This window comes from Trachypithecus francoisi, unplaced genomic scaffold, assembly GCF_009764315.1.
Source record: "Trachypithecus francoisi isolate TF-2019V2 unplaced genomic scaffold, Tfra_2.0 Lachesis_group18, whole genome shotgun sequence".
Lineage (NCBI taxonomy): Eukaryota > Metazoa > Chordata > Mammalia > Primates > Cercopithecidae > Trachypithecus > Trachypithecus francoisi.
Genome location: NW_022681463.1, coordinates 59,980,642 through 59,994,693, shown reverse-complemented (window position 1 = coordinate 59,994,693; position 14,052 = coordinate 59,980,642).

The window sequence follows — 14,052 nt, the reverse complement described above, 5'->3', positions numbered from 1 at the left end:
GTATTAAATTCATTTTAGTTGTTTTAAAACATGTTAACGAGAGAAGAGTGTGTAATGACGAATATTCTGAGGAACTTAGTTTAGCAGCATATAAAGCTTCAAGAATTATAAAATCAAAAGGGATATGCAAATGTTCCAGTTAACAGAAAATCTGTGGTAGATACATTAGTAATTAAGCCTGCAGAGAACAAAAAGGAAAAAAAAAAAAGCGGGTGCGGGGGGGAGGCTAGAGGAAGATATTAGAAACAGGAGTATGGAGCAAGTCTTAAAGATTGTGGGGAGATGGAAGTTTCAAGGAGCAAGAAATAGGTCACAAGAATTATAAAGTAGAGAAATGAGCTAGGAGTAAGTTAAGAACTGACCTTATCATTCCTAAGAGTCTTTAAATGGTACTTTAATATGTAGAGGGCTAGCACAATCAGCAAATAAGGAAGTCTGAGATCAACTTCCCCATTATTTTATAATATTGAGGACACATACTCTCATTGGGTGTCATCCAACAAGCCAAATATGTTACTAGAAATAATTAATCTATTCATTCAAATCATCCTAGAGATCTGTATGCTAAGTACACCAATTTATCAAGTAGTACACATTTGAATATGATAAATTTTATTATTTATTGTGGTATTTAATATTTAAAATTTTGATTCTAGAATGAAGAGAAGTTTGGATACTGAGTTAACGTCTGGATGTATACAGATTCCATAACTTCTCATTTTATGAAGAAAGATCTAATATATTTTCCTAAATTCCTAAAATAGGACCAGCAGTGGTATGGAGAGATACTCACTTCTACATTCACAGCTATTTTAGCACCATCAAATGGCAATATTCAGTGGCCCATGACAGAATGAGAATGAGTATTTCCCCTTCCTTTTTTCAAAACAGCAATAAAAATTGATGAGCTCTCACTATTTTTGTTCCCTGACATTGGCTAATTATTAACTCTGCAGGAAAAAATAAATAAATTTTAATTTTAATGTCATTGTAAAAGACCAGGAACTGTTTCAGAATGATAAGATGTCAAAAAGGTTTAGGTTGTTTTTGTAAGTTGGCCACATCTTCAAATGTTAAATATTTACACACTCTCCAGCTTTACATGTGCCCATTCCTTATGCTAATATATTGTATAATAGTCACTATGTTAATATGATTTGAAATAGTACCTCTCTAAGATGTCTGCTGAACACATAGTTTAAACTGCAAATGTTATTAAAATCTTCCAAATATATATATATTTTTATATTATTCTATGTGATACTTTCTGAAAAGTACCACCAAGTGATTAAAATTTCTTTAAAGGAAATAGCCTAAAATTGGAATAATTTAAAATATAAAAATTTGCTATAAACTCTGGGTTGTAATGAACATCAACATATAAAATGACAGCAGATAAAGCACATCACCAATTAATCACATGACTCATAATAAACTTTTGACCAAATACTTTGTGAATTTATTTAACCTAATGGTTTCCATTAAAAAAAAAACAAGATGGCTAGTTGGATAGTTACAGTGTTTTCGGCAACTGTTTTCATAAAAACTACCAGGTTACAAAACAACTCATATTCTATCTCAAGTCAAATGTGTGTGTTATTATTAAAGATTTCCTATGTTTAATTGAACAAGAAGAGATTACAGTCACAGACATCATTTTTACAAATGTATCCATTTAGATATGAGAAGATATAATTGCAAATAGGTTCTAGTTTAAAGGTAGACACTTTCCTTATGAGATGCTGTTTTAATATTTAATACTTTAAAAATTTATTATATGTAAACTATTCATAGAGGATTTATGAGACAATACAAAGAAAACAGAAGACAAATCCCCTGCTCTCATGTAGCTTATAATTTCAATGAGGTTTTGCTTCCTGGATATAGAAAAAGTTATTTAGCTACATTTGTTTTGATAACAGGCTCTCTGCAAAACAAATTGTCATTTTTACAGAAAGTCAACCACATCAAGAAATACTGAGTCAAGTTTGATATGAGAATGAGGAAAATCTCCTGGGATTAAGGGAATGCTAATAAAAAAGGATAAAGGTTTTATGTTAGGTTCAAACATTAATTATTTAACTCAGCAAATATTTATTAAGTCTCTCACGTATGAGGAAATTTTCTTCACACTGGGAATGTAATAATGAACAAGACAGACACAGACTATGCCCTTATTGAATTTAGGGTACTAAACTGTTGTAAATGCAGTGATAGGAGAAGTAAAAGGCACTATTAAAATGAGCTAAGCAAGGACATTTCCCAAGCCAGACAGTAACAGTTTTTTTTTTTTTTTTTTTTTTTTTTAACGGAGTCTGGCTCTGTTGCCCAGGCTGGAGTGCAGTGGTGCGATCTCGGCTCACTGCAAGCTCCACCTCCGGGGTTCACATCATTCTCCTGCCTCAGCCTCCTGAGTAGCTGGGACTACAGGTGCCCGCCACCACGCCCAGCTAATTTTTCTGTATTTTTAGTGGAGACGAGGTTTCACTGTATTAGCCAGGATGGTCTCGAACTCCGGACCTCTTGATCCGCCTGCCTCAGCCTCCCAAAGTGCTGAGATTACAGGCGTGAGCCACCACGCCCGGCCAGTAACAAAAACTTTTAAGAAATGGTTATAACAATATAAAACCATAATAATAGTAATAACACCACTTAAGCACATGCTCTGTATGAGATATTTTTGTATGTGCTTTGAAGGTATCAAGATATTTCAACCTCCTAACATTTTAAGGCAGCTAAGATCGTGTCCTTTGCAGGACATGGTTGGAGCTGAAGGCCATTATCCGTAGCAAACTAACACAGGAACAGAAAACCAAATACTGTGTGTTCTCACTTATAAGTGGGAGCTAAATGATGAGAACACATGGACACAGAGGATAACAAGACACACTGGGGAGTTTGGGAGGGTGGAGGTTGGGAGGAGGGAGAGGATAAGGAAAAATAACTGATGGGTACCTGGGTGATGAAATAATCTGTACAACAAACCCCCATGACACAAGTTTACCTGTGTAATAAACCTGCAAATGTACCCCAGAAATTAAAATAAAAGTTAAAAAAAAAAAAGGCAACTAAGGCAGGGATTGGTCGCATCATGATTTTACTGATAAGGAGACCAAGAAATATTTAAGTTAAGTCGATCGCTGAAGATCCTGTGACAATTAAGTGTCATAGCTAGGTCTCAAGTCCAAGCTCTCTTTCTCTGGAGCCCATGTTCCTAGCCTTCTTATTCAGTGAGAATTTTCTCCAATCACGGGGATGTCAGTTGTGAACTGATTGGAATGGGAGAAGAACATGTCAGTTGATGCAACATTTTACAAATTTTAGTATATATTTGAAATTCATTTCCACAGATTTTTGGCTCCTTTCACTACTTGTACATGTCTGATTACATAATATAAATATGTTATATTTTTTCTGTTATTATAGCATTAAAATTATTATCTGTATAAAACTTACTTTTAAAAAATTAAAGGTATTTATTCTGTAGATAAACCTTAGTTTTCATAACCGTTTTACTGTAAGGCTACAATAAAAATGATTCTAAATCTCTACTTCATATCTTTCTTTTTTTAAATGTTATTCCTGAATTCCAAGTTATTTTCTAAACCTAGGTTTAAATAAAAAGTATTGTGTCACATTTGCCCCATTTTTTGTGAAAAGGGATTGTAATAATTTGTGCTCTCTTTCACATGGTATGACAAGGCCCATTTCTTTGAATATTTGATTTTTAATATAATAATTTTTTAAATGTTTGCTATTTTAATTGGAAATTTTTTAATATAATTTTTAAAATGCTATTTTAATTGGCAAATGTTATATGTTTATAATATTAATATACTTATACATTGTTTCATTTATGTTACTTTGGTGAGCTGGAATGGGTATCCAAGTTTCTGTTTGCTATTTTTTCAATCTGTATTCTTTTTCTGGAAACTGTCAGCATTCTTAGCCCATTTTTTAGATTGAGATTTTGATTTTTTTTCACAATTACTGAGTATTTACTCTGCATTGGTCGCTGTTAATACATAAACATTGTCTCTAACTGTGGAGGGGAAGCCAACAGGTAATTAAAAGCAGTCACAGAGTACTGTGATTGAGTGCCGAGTATGGTAAGAGCAAAGAGAGAGGGGCAAATATCTCATTTCTCAGAGGCCTGGATAAAGTGATTTCAAAACTGCTTGGTGAAGGGATGGGACTTAGTGGTGAGGTAGGATTGTTTTTGCACTCAATTTCGAAAGTAATGCATTCAGCTCCAGAAGGAATCATGCATGGCTAACACAGAGCTTGAGAAGAAGGATGTGAGGAAGGATGAGTATTGAGAGGTGGGCAGGAAACATAAGGTGAAGGCTGTGCATTTTAGGCTAAAGCATACTTCAGGGATGCCTTCGCTGTTTTTATCATGGTTATATTTTAAATGCTATAATAACTTTATATGCTTTCCCAATATGTTTGCTTCTGTTTTCAATGTGTTAAGCATGTCTTTTTTTTTGTCAGAAAATTTGTCCACTTTTTCTCTATCATTTCTTTCATTTTTCTACATTATTTTTACATAGTTTTAAAAGGTAAATGGATAAGACCATCCTGCACTGATTACAGTTATTTATTTCTGAATTAATTCATCATATTTCAAAACAAATGCACTTATAAAGAAAACTACATATTTGATGGAATAGAATAGCAATGATTGTATTTATTTTAGTAATTATGTGTGACCATATCTAGAATGGTAATTTCAAGAAATAGCCATTGTTCCCAGCAGTATCTTATGAATATTTCATCAGCTATTGGAAATGAAATTCTACGAGACTTCACAGGTGGTTAGGAAGCCTCTCTAAATGGATAGGTCTTCACAGTAGAATTACAGCCAGTTGCTGATGCAGCCAGCCTCTTCCCAAGTTGAACCAGCTGCTTTATGGGGGAATTTCAAGGGTTTACATAGGATAGGGCCATTTAAAGCTGTTTATGCTACCGCCAATTCTCTTTATGATAAATGCACTTCTTGGTACAATACTTTCATCTAGATCCAAGTTGTCTTTGACACAAAGCATAGAACGTAATTGATAGGTTCACCTGAGACAATTATTCACTTACATTACAGTTAGGGATTATTATAATCTTACCAAATTTTTTCAAAAACTATGTTGATATACCTAACCCTCAATATTGAAAAATGCAAAAATAGCAGAAGTACTTATATTTAAAGTGAAAATAATTTATTTAGGAAAACCCTATACATTCAATCATGTTGCTCAGGAATATAGCTTTTTTTTTTTTTTTCTTTTCTCTCTCTCTCTTTCTTTTTTGATTCATTAGTGGTATTTGCTGGCACTAAACTAGAAGAGTAGAGGATGCACTACTAGTGACCATTCTTGTTTTCAAAACTTTTAGTTTTTAAGACAAGGGAAATTAGATGAAAAGAAACATTTATTGATTGCCAGTACCTATAATTATAATAATTTGTGTTTCCTGATTATGGTTATGTTTTGGACACTATTTTAAGAATTTTACTTATATTAACTCAGCTAATGTTATCACAACTCCAGAAAGTATATACAATTATAAACCTAATTTTATATGTAAGGAAACTGAGGCAGAGGCATATTTTGCAACTGTTGCAAGGCTATGAAAAATCTATGTCAGAATGAGGACTCAAATGCAGGTACTCTCTCTTACCTGTTATAACACATGACAGAAACCAGGTATGCTACAAACAGGAAGTTATTTACTTCTTACAAAAGTATTGTGAAATAATCATTTTTACACTTACTTAACAAATAAGGCAACTGCGACTTCAGAAAATTTAATAATACTGTAAATTGAACACAGTGAATTGCAGAGCAAGCACCCATCTATCCTGACTGTAATGGCCCCTATTACCCTGTGCTACACTCCCATAAAGAGAATTGCTCACTCCAAAAACTATAGGAATTGTGATACCTAAAAATAATGAAAAAATTGAAAGGATTGTTGAAGTCATTAAATCCTAATTTTATCTAATTCTTTTATTATTGACCTCATACAACTTTTACTAGAACAATAATCAAGTTTACTTTGTGCCTTAGCTCTTTGTCATTTTTAAGAAAATCATCAGACAGACATGATAATTATTAGGGACATATTGCCACCAAAAAAGAAGCAGGAGAACAAAGGGCTTGAATAATTCAGAAATGATAATTAAATACAAAGTGATAAGGATTTGCCCTTCCATGAACTATGACCAACTTGAAATCGATATTAATTTTATCCTGTTAAATATATACTGAGTTAGAAAAACACCCACAATTACATACATACCTGGGTTTGAAGGGCATTTTTACCTCTAGATAGTATGTTTAGCATGTGATCTCTGATTTGAGACTCTAAATCACGAGCACTTGCTATTATTCCTCAAATTTTTGCTTACCACCCACACAGGATATAAAATTCACAACTTTGTTAATTTATCCTTGAGAAATGTAGCTGCATTATTTCACTGCTTGAATTTTATTGTCTGATAATTAATGGAGGTCACATTTCAACCTATACAAAGAAAATGCTAAACACTGCTAAGGATTTTGACGAGAGTTCCGAGCTAAAAGCTCTCACAGAGATTTCTTCTTCAACTCCTGTTGAAAACTATCAAATTATTTCTTCAATTTAAAAATAAACAGAATGTATTTACTCAATTTTAAAATAAATGAAATTTAAAAATAAATAGAATACCACTAATCTGGCAATAACTTAAAAAAATATTTAAAATCTTTGAATCATTGGCTCTAGTCAAATTCATCTTAGGATGCCCATTAGCAATACCATAGCCAACTTCTAGATGTGGTTAAGATTACCTACCAGCCTTAGTGAACATTTGGATATGAAAAGATTTTCAACAATGACAAATAAAAATAGTCTCTGAAGCAAATAAAATATTGAATAATTTTTAGGATTATAAGGGTAGAGAATCATGCCTATAAATATTTGACTATGTACTCTCAAGAATGTTCCTAATTTTAAAATGTAAGAATAATCTTTTTTCCTAATTTTTTTAATTATTATACTTTAAGTTCTAGAGTACATGTGCATAACGTGCAGGTTTCTTACATATGTATACTTGTGCCATGTTGGTGTGCTGCACCCATCAACTCGTCAGCACCCATCAACTCATCATTTACATCAGGTATAACTCCCAATGCAGTCCTTCCCCCCTCCCCCCCCCATGATAGGCCCCGGTGTGTGATGTTCCCCTTCCCGAGTCCAAGTGATCTCATTGATCAGTTCCCACCTATGAGTGAGAATATGCGGTGTTTGGTTTTCTGTTCTTGTGATAGTTTGCTGAGAATGATGGTTTCCAGCTGCATCCATGTCCCTACAAAGAATGCAAACTCATCCTTTTTTATGGCTGCATAGTATTCCATGGTGTATATGTGCCACATTTTCTTAATCCAGTCTGTCACAGATGGACATTTGGGTTGATTCCAAGTCTTTGCTATTGTGAATAGTGCCGCAATGAATATATGTGTGCATGTGTCTTTATAGCAGCATGATTTATAATCCTTTGGATATATACCCAGTAATGGGATGGCTGGGTCATATGGTACTTCTAGTTCGAGATCCTTGAGGAATAACCATACTGTTTTCCACAATGGTTGAACTAGTTTACAGTCCCACCAACAGTGTAAAAGTGTTCCTATTTCTCCACATCCTCTCTAGCACCTGTTGTTTCCTGACTTTTTTTTTTTTTTTTTTTTTTTTTGAGGCGGAGTCTCGCTCTGTCGCCCAGGCTGGAGTGCAGTGGTGCAATCTCGGCTCACTGCAAGCTCCGCCTCCCGGGTTCACGCCATTCTCCTGCCTCAGCCTCCCAAGTAGCTGGGACTACAGGCGCCCGCCACCTCGCCCGGCTAGTTTTTTGTATTTTTAGTAGAGACGGGGTTTCACCATGTTAGCCAGGATGGTCTCGATCTGACCTCGTGATCCGCCCGTCTCGGCCTCCCAAAGTGCTGGGATTACAGGCTTGAGCCACCGCGCCCGGCCAGTTTCCTGACTTTTTAATGATTGCCATTCTAACTGGTGTGAGATGGTATCTCATTGTGGTTTTGATTTGCATTTCTCTGATGGCCAGTGATGGCGAGCATTTTTTCATGTGTCGGTTGGCTGTGTGCATGTCTTCTCAACTCCATCAAAAAGTGGGTAAAGGATATGAAGAATAGTTAATTTATCACTCTTAAGAAATATAACAATAGTTTATTGATATCATTAAATATCCAGCCAGAATTCAAATTTCTCCACTTGTCTCCTAAGTGTGTTTTTACTGTTGGTTTGCTGGAATCCCTAACAAACATGCTCATATATGTTTGTCTCTCATTCCCTTTTTTAAATATATAGGTTCCACCTACTATTTATTTTTCCTGGAATTATATTTAATAAAGAATTCAGGATATCTGTTCTAATGAATTATCCACATGCTGGATTTGGTTAATTGCTTCTCTATGATGTGACTTAATGCGCCCCCCTTTTCCTCGTATTCCTTTTAAACTTTTAGAGCAGGAGGCTTGGTGAGATCAGTTTTGATTTATTGGCTCAGCTCATTTAATGGGCAATGATGTGTACGTCCTGTTGCACTACATCAGGAGTCACAGAATGTCTCTGTCTCTCTCAGTACTGTTAAGATTGACTAGGGGTGTTAGGTGTTGCCATCTTAATTTATCCAATGGTTACAGCATGCCACTTCTCTCGGTAAAGTTGACCTTAGACAGACACTGACAGACTCCAGACGCTGCTTAAATTGGTTGGCGATGGACCCAGAGGCTTCAGTCCTCACACATCACACAATGAATGATGACAAAGAGACTGCATTCTCAGTTGCCTTACGAGTCCAAGATTCTGTGATTTTCTGGTTTTCTACACCCAGTTGTCTTAAAGTGATACTTTCCATGGTTGATTTGTTTTAGTCAGAGATAATTTTGTTTCTGCTCTTCACCTTTCATATCAAAATATTCTTAGACCCAGTGAGTAAAGACTGCATATATACCCATACACATATGTGATTTTTACTCTGTATTTTTTGTATGGAGTATGCGCTTTGAAGGAAGCCTAATGTTCTTGCATATGATTTGACTGTATTTTGGGATAATTTTTTTTTTTCCATTGGAGTAATTCACTGAAAATTACATAGAAAATTCTAATCAACATACAACTTGTACATTGTACACAAATTTTCAGTATTATATGCTTAAAATTAGTGAGATTTAACCAAACAGATATTTGTTGAGCACCTTTTAACTTCTAAAACTTCTATTCAGCATAAGCATATACCATAAATTAATGGAAAACTCCAGCTCTGAAAAAGTTTATATCTCTGTTCAGTTGTGGGTTACTTTATTTTGTAGAACTCTCAATAATTTTATGGCATTTATATCCTATATTTTAGGTACTTAATACACAAGCATACTGACCTTGGACAATCCAATTTACCTTTACGATCTCATTCTCAGGTGGCTCTAAAGAAATTGAAGACTGAGGAAAGCAGTATATTAGCATGTTTCAATGTGGAAAAATGGAAAATCTTAGTCTGAATACATCACAAAATCAATATTATTTTTCCTTATGTGATATATATTTATCAATTTTTAACATATAAGTGGTTGTAAATATTAAAATTCACCCTGAAAATATAATAAATTATTTATGCTTATGCTTTATTATCCTAATAGGTTGTGACATTTTATTTTTCTTGGAGAAAATGACTAAAAAAATGTAGAAATGGGAATTAGCTAATTGCGTTATCCTTATTATTTTCTCTGAAAAGAGATTAAATTTTAAAACAACATTGATATGTTTTCTTCAGGAACTAATAGAATAAACTAAACTGAGAAAAGGAAATGTAACTGTTGACCCTGCTCAAAATCTGAATTTGTGTAGAGACTGGCACCACTCTGAGTAAAATTATCATAATTATACATTAAGATGAGAAGCAATATTTAAAAAACAACAGTGAATAGTTAGCCTGAAATGGATACCTTTAATGTTAGCTATGCCTCTTTGTGGTTGTAGGGACTAGTAAATGATATTAAACCACTTCAGGTGAGGCTGTTAAAGTGTAAAGTGTCCTATGCTCAAGATAAGTAAAAGAAAAGCACTATTCTAGAGAATTTTGTAATTTCAGCTGCTATTTCCGACCTTGACAACATTAACATTTCTTCCCAAATTGTGTATTGAATTCAGATTTATTTATAAGGTAACATACAAAATTTTACATAACCAATTTCAAATATCGCTAACAATTCTCAAGAGGGTTAAAAATTCTGTTTGCCTCTTAGACTGAAGATGCTGATGGGCCAGTTTATTACCGAAGCATTAACTCAGCACACTTCATTCTTCACCTGCTGTATTTGCTTTCATAGATTTGTCAGAAAGAAGGAAAAAAACGTACTTGAAATGTCTAAGACTGTGTGACTCATGCAGCACACAGGATAATGTTTACGACAGAATTAAACAGTCAAACCTTGAGCTGAGGCAGAGGCAATGGCAGTCATGAAATCCACATTACACTACAAAAAAATTTAGGTAATGAACGTTTTATTGAATATGGTCCCAATTCCGCATGTTCTTAATCTCTGCTTAGTATTTTTTAAAGAAAGGTAGTTTTAATAAAACACCAAATTAAGTTCAACAGACATTTATTTAGTGCCTATGCACTAGGCACTGCACTAGTCAATAAAAGAGACTGCCACAATCTCTGTCCACAAAGAGTTCCAATACAAGAATGGAATAGTCACGTAAAACACTGTCAGCCTGGATGATGAAGATAAATACTTATTTCAAGGAGTCGCTTAACCACAATTAGGAAGAGGGAAATAGAAGCAGAATTAAGGAGCTTCTAAGAGCAGGTGAAGCTTCAAACGTGCAGAGCACTTGTAGAGTGAGCCAGGCAGACACAATCTCTCCAAGTTTAAGTGCATCCTCCTCACCACACGATACTGTCCTTAAGAAAAATAATCATCCCCACTCAGGTTTCTCTATGGGGGGATTTTTAGCTGAAGGAGTACTCCTTGCACCCTCCCTTTCTAGTCTCTTTACTTGTATTTTCCCATGGTATAAGTAATGAGCTATCTGACTCATGAATTTGGAAGAACACTCCCCTTTGGAGCAAGTCTGCCTTACAAACAGATGGGTGCTGGCCTATTTTCTCAACCTGTGGTGAGCTTGTTGGTCATGCTCTGGTGGAGCAGCCTGTGGTTTTCCTGTTTTCCTAATAACTGGGTAAACAAGTTGGCCCAGTTCTAGGAAGGGTTCTCAAGTCCATTTGGCTGTGTATCTAAGCCATGTCCTTTACCCCTTTGATATATTTTTTATCAGCACGAAAGCTGACAATTTGGTCTCCATCTGTCTGACTTCTGTGTTTAATTCTCAATTTATTCCAAGCATGGATAGTAAAGAGGGCTGTTATTTAGAGATTCATTAAAACTTCAACTGTCAGTTCCAGTATATTCTCTTAGGTGGTTGTTTAAATACATAGTTTAATTTTGCTGATGAGTTCAGAATCCTAGAACCTAGTTTAAATTCACCCCAGGACATGGTAGCATCACTTGTCCAGAGTCAGGGCCAAGAATTACACATGTAATAGTAGTTGTAAAGTCTTAATGAATACATACTTATAGCTTGTTTTCTTTGATAGGTCAAAAAAGTAACAAATAATGCAAATCTCTCTTCATTGAAAAATAACTGTGAGCACACAATATTGCTCGTGTGTTTTTTGCATTATTGTCTTAGGCTGCTCAGGTTGCCCTAACAAACACCATAGATTGGATGATATCAACAACAGACATTTATTTTCTCATACTTTTCAATGCTGGAATTCTGAGATCAGGATCCCAACACAGTTTTCCCCTTGGAGGTTAAGGCATATATATATACATATATATATATATATATATGCCTTATTTATTTATATATATAGGCATATATATTTATTTATACCTATATTTATATATAGGAAGGGGCACAATTCAATATATAGCTTTCACTTTTGTAATGAAGGAGTGATGATAACTAATTCACCTTTTCTGAACGCTTTTCCTGTGCTGAGTTTAAATTTAATCCTTGATTATATTTTATTATTGTTTTAAGAAATTTAAGAAAATATTTAAGAAAATAAAACAAAAGCTAGTGCTATTAATTTCCCATGGTCACTCGGTGACAGAATTAGAATGCACATTCTTCAATTGAATGCTGATCTATTTACTGTTGACTTTCAGGCAGTGATGGTTCATATTACTCTTATACTTTTGTGTACTTGTTGCTAGAGATTTAAAGATGGGGGTGTGCCTACAGAAGTAGGAACTAGTGCAAACAAGCAATTGAAAATAGCATGTTGTTGACTTGTTTCAGTGGTATTAAATCCAAATGTTTCCCATATATACTATTTTACTTAATTTTAATTGTTTGTCTTTTTTTATAAACATACATATTTTCTGTGATAAAGGCTAATAAGAACCCAGGACTAGAATATTCTGACAAGAAGAAGAAAAAAATGTTTAGTGTAAACCATATAGATTCTAAACAGCAAATAGCAAACATGTAGGAAAAATTTCCAGAGTGATATGGTTTTGGGCATTTGGGTAAAATATAATCTAAAAAAAATACACATTCGTTATAGAATTGAATTAAAATTATATATGAAGTATAAAATTTAGAATCTTGAAGAGATTTATTCACTTTTTCAAATTCTAGGTCACTAACATAGTAAAGCTATCTGCATGTCTGAAGGTATTAACAAATTAATTTGTTTGCACATTTACTTGTATATTTAATTTCCTGTGACTGATACTCCAGGCATTGTAAGAGTAAATAAATCCTACAAATTCCTGATTATGATGTGGGATTAGTTAATTTAATAAATATGTCCAACATGTCCTTGTTTTGAGGCTGTAACACTGATTCACATAAAGACAACACTGAAACATTCCTCTTGTTTCCTATTAGCTTATTTTTATTTCCTCCTAATAGTGCTATATTTCACTAATTATTTTTGGATTCATTTATAATTCAATCTACTTTATTAGGTAAAATGAAATAATCTCTAGGGTTATTTTCATTAATATTTCAACAAACATCTGTCTTACTAGTGGAGACATTTGCATGACCCAGGAAAAACAATATGCTATCAACTAGGATTAATATTATTCCAATAGGTTGTATAGAGGCAACAGCAAGAAAGTAAAGAATAGATAAAATTATTTCCAAGCTGGTACTGATAAAAGGTAAGAAAAAAATAAAACAGATGTGTTGCATTCTTTTTAGTGTTCTTCTCAATGTGAAGTAAGTAGTCCCATAGAATATGCTGTTTTGACAATACTGATAGAAATTTTATTGAAAAGATGGCATCTGAGGAAGTAAGCTAGGAGATTTTATAATAAATTATTTTATTGTTTTCTCCTTGGAAAAACAGTATTACAGTGAAAATTGGTATACTCTTTCATCGCATCTCTTACCAGAATGCTTTCAAGAGTTGCTTTTGGTTTATCGGCAGCAGTGTGTTCTCAGCCCAACACCCCTCTGTGTCCCCTTCAGCAGAGCACCACTTTGGTTCATAAATCTTCAACCAGAACAAAAACTTACACTAAAATGGCTTGGGTATAACTCAGACGGTAGAGCCAGAAAGTACTGTGAACTTTTAAAGCATTTTCACAACAAAATGCACATTTCAAATTGGAAATTTCTGTACGATAAGATGAAGCTCACAGTGTTCTTTTATTGATGCACTATGCAATGCAATTTTTATACTCTCATATCTCCTGTAATAGAAAATATGACCTGAAGCTACACATAACACCAGTATTCGGAAGCATTACAGGCCTTAGTAAAGTGTATTATGCCTTGGTGATGCATTCAAAAGAAATCCAAAAGCATAGAAATCTAACTATTGCCCTTCAACTACACCTTTGGGGGAGATTTCAAGTTTTCGGAATCTGAATGCTTCTTAGCAGGTTAGAAATTTAGAACCATTGGCTATTTCTCAAAAGAATGCTTGACCTCTTCCCAGACGGGAATTAGAAGGGATAAGAGGATAGTATAAAG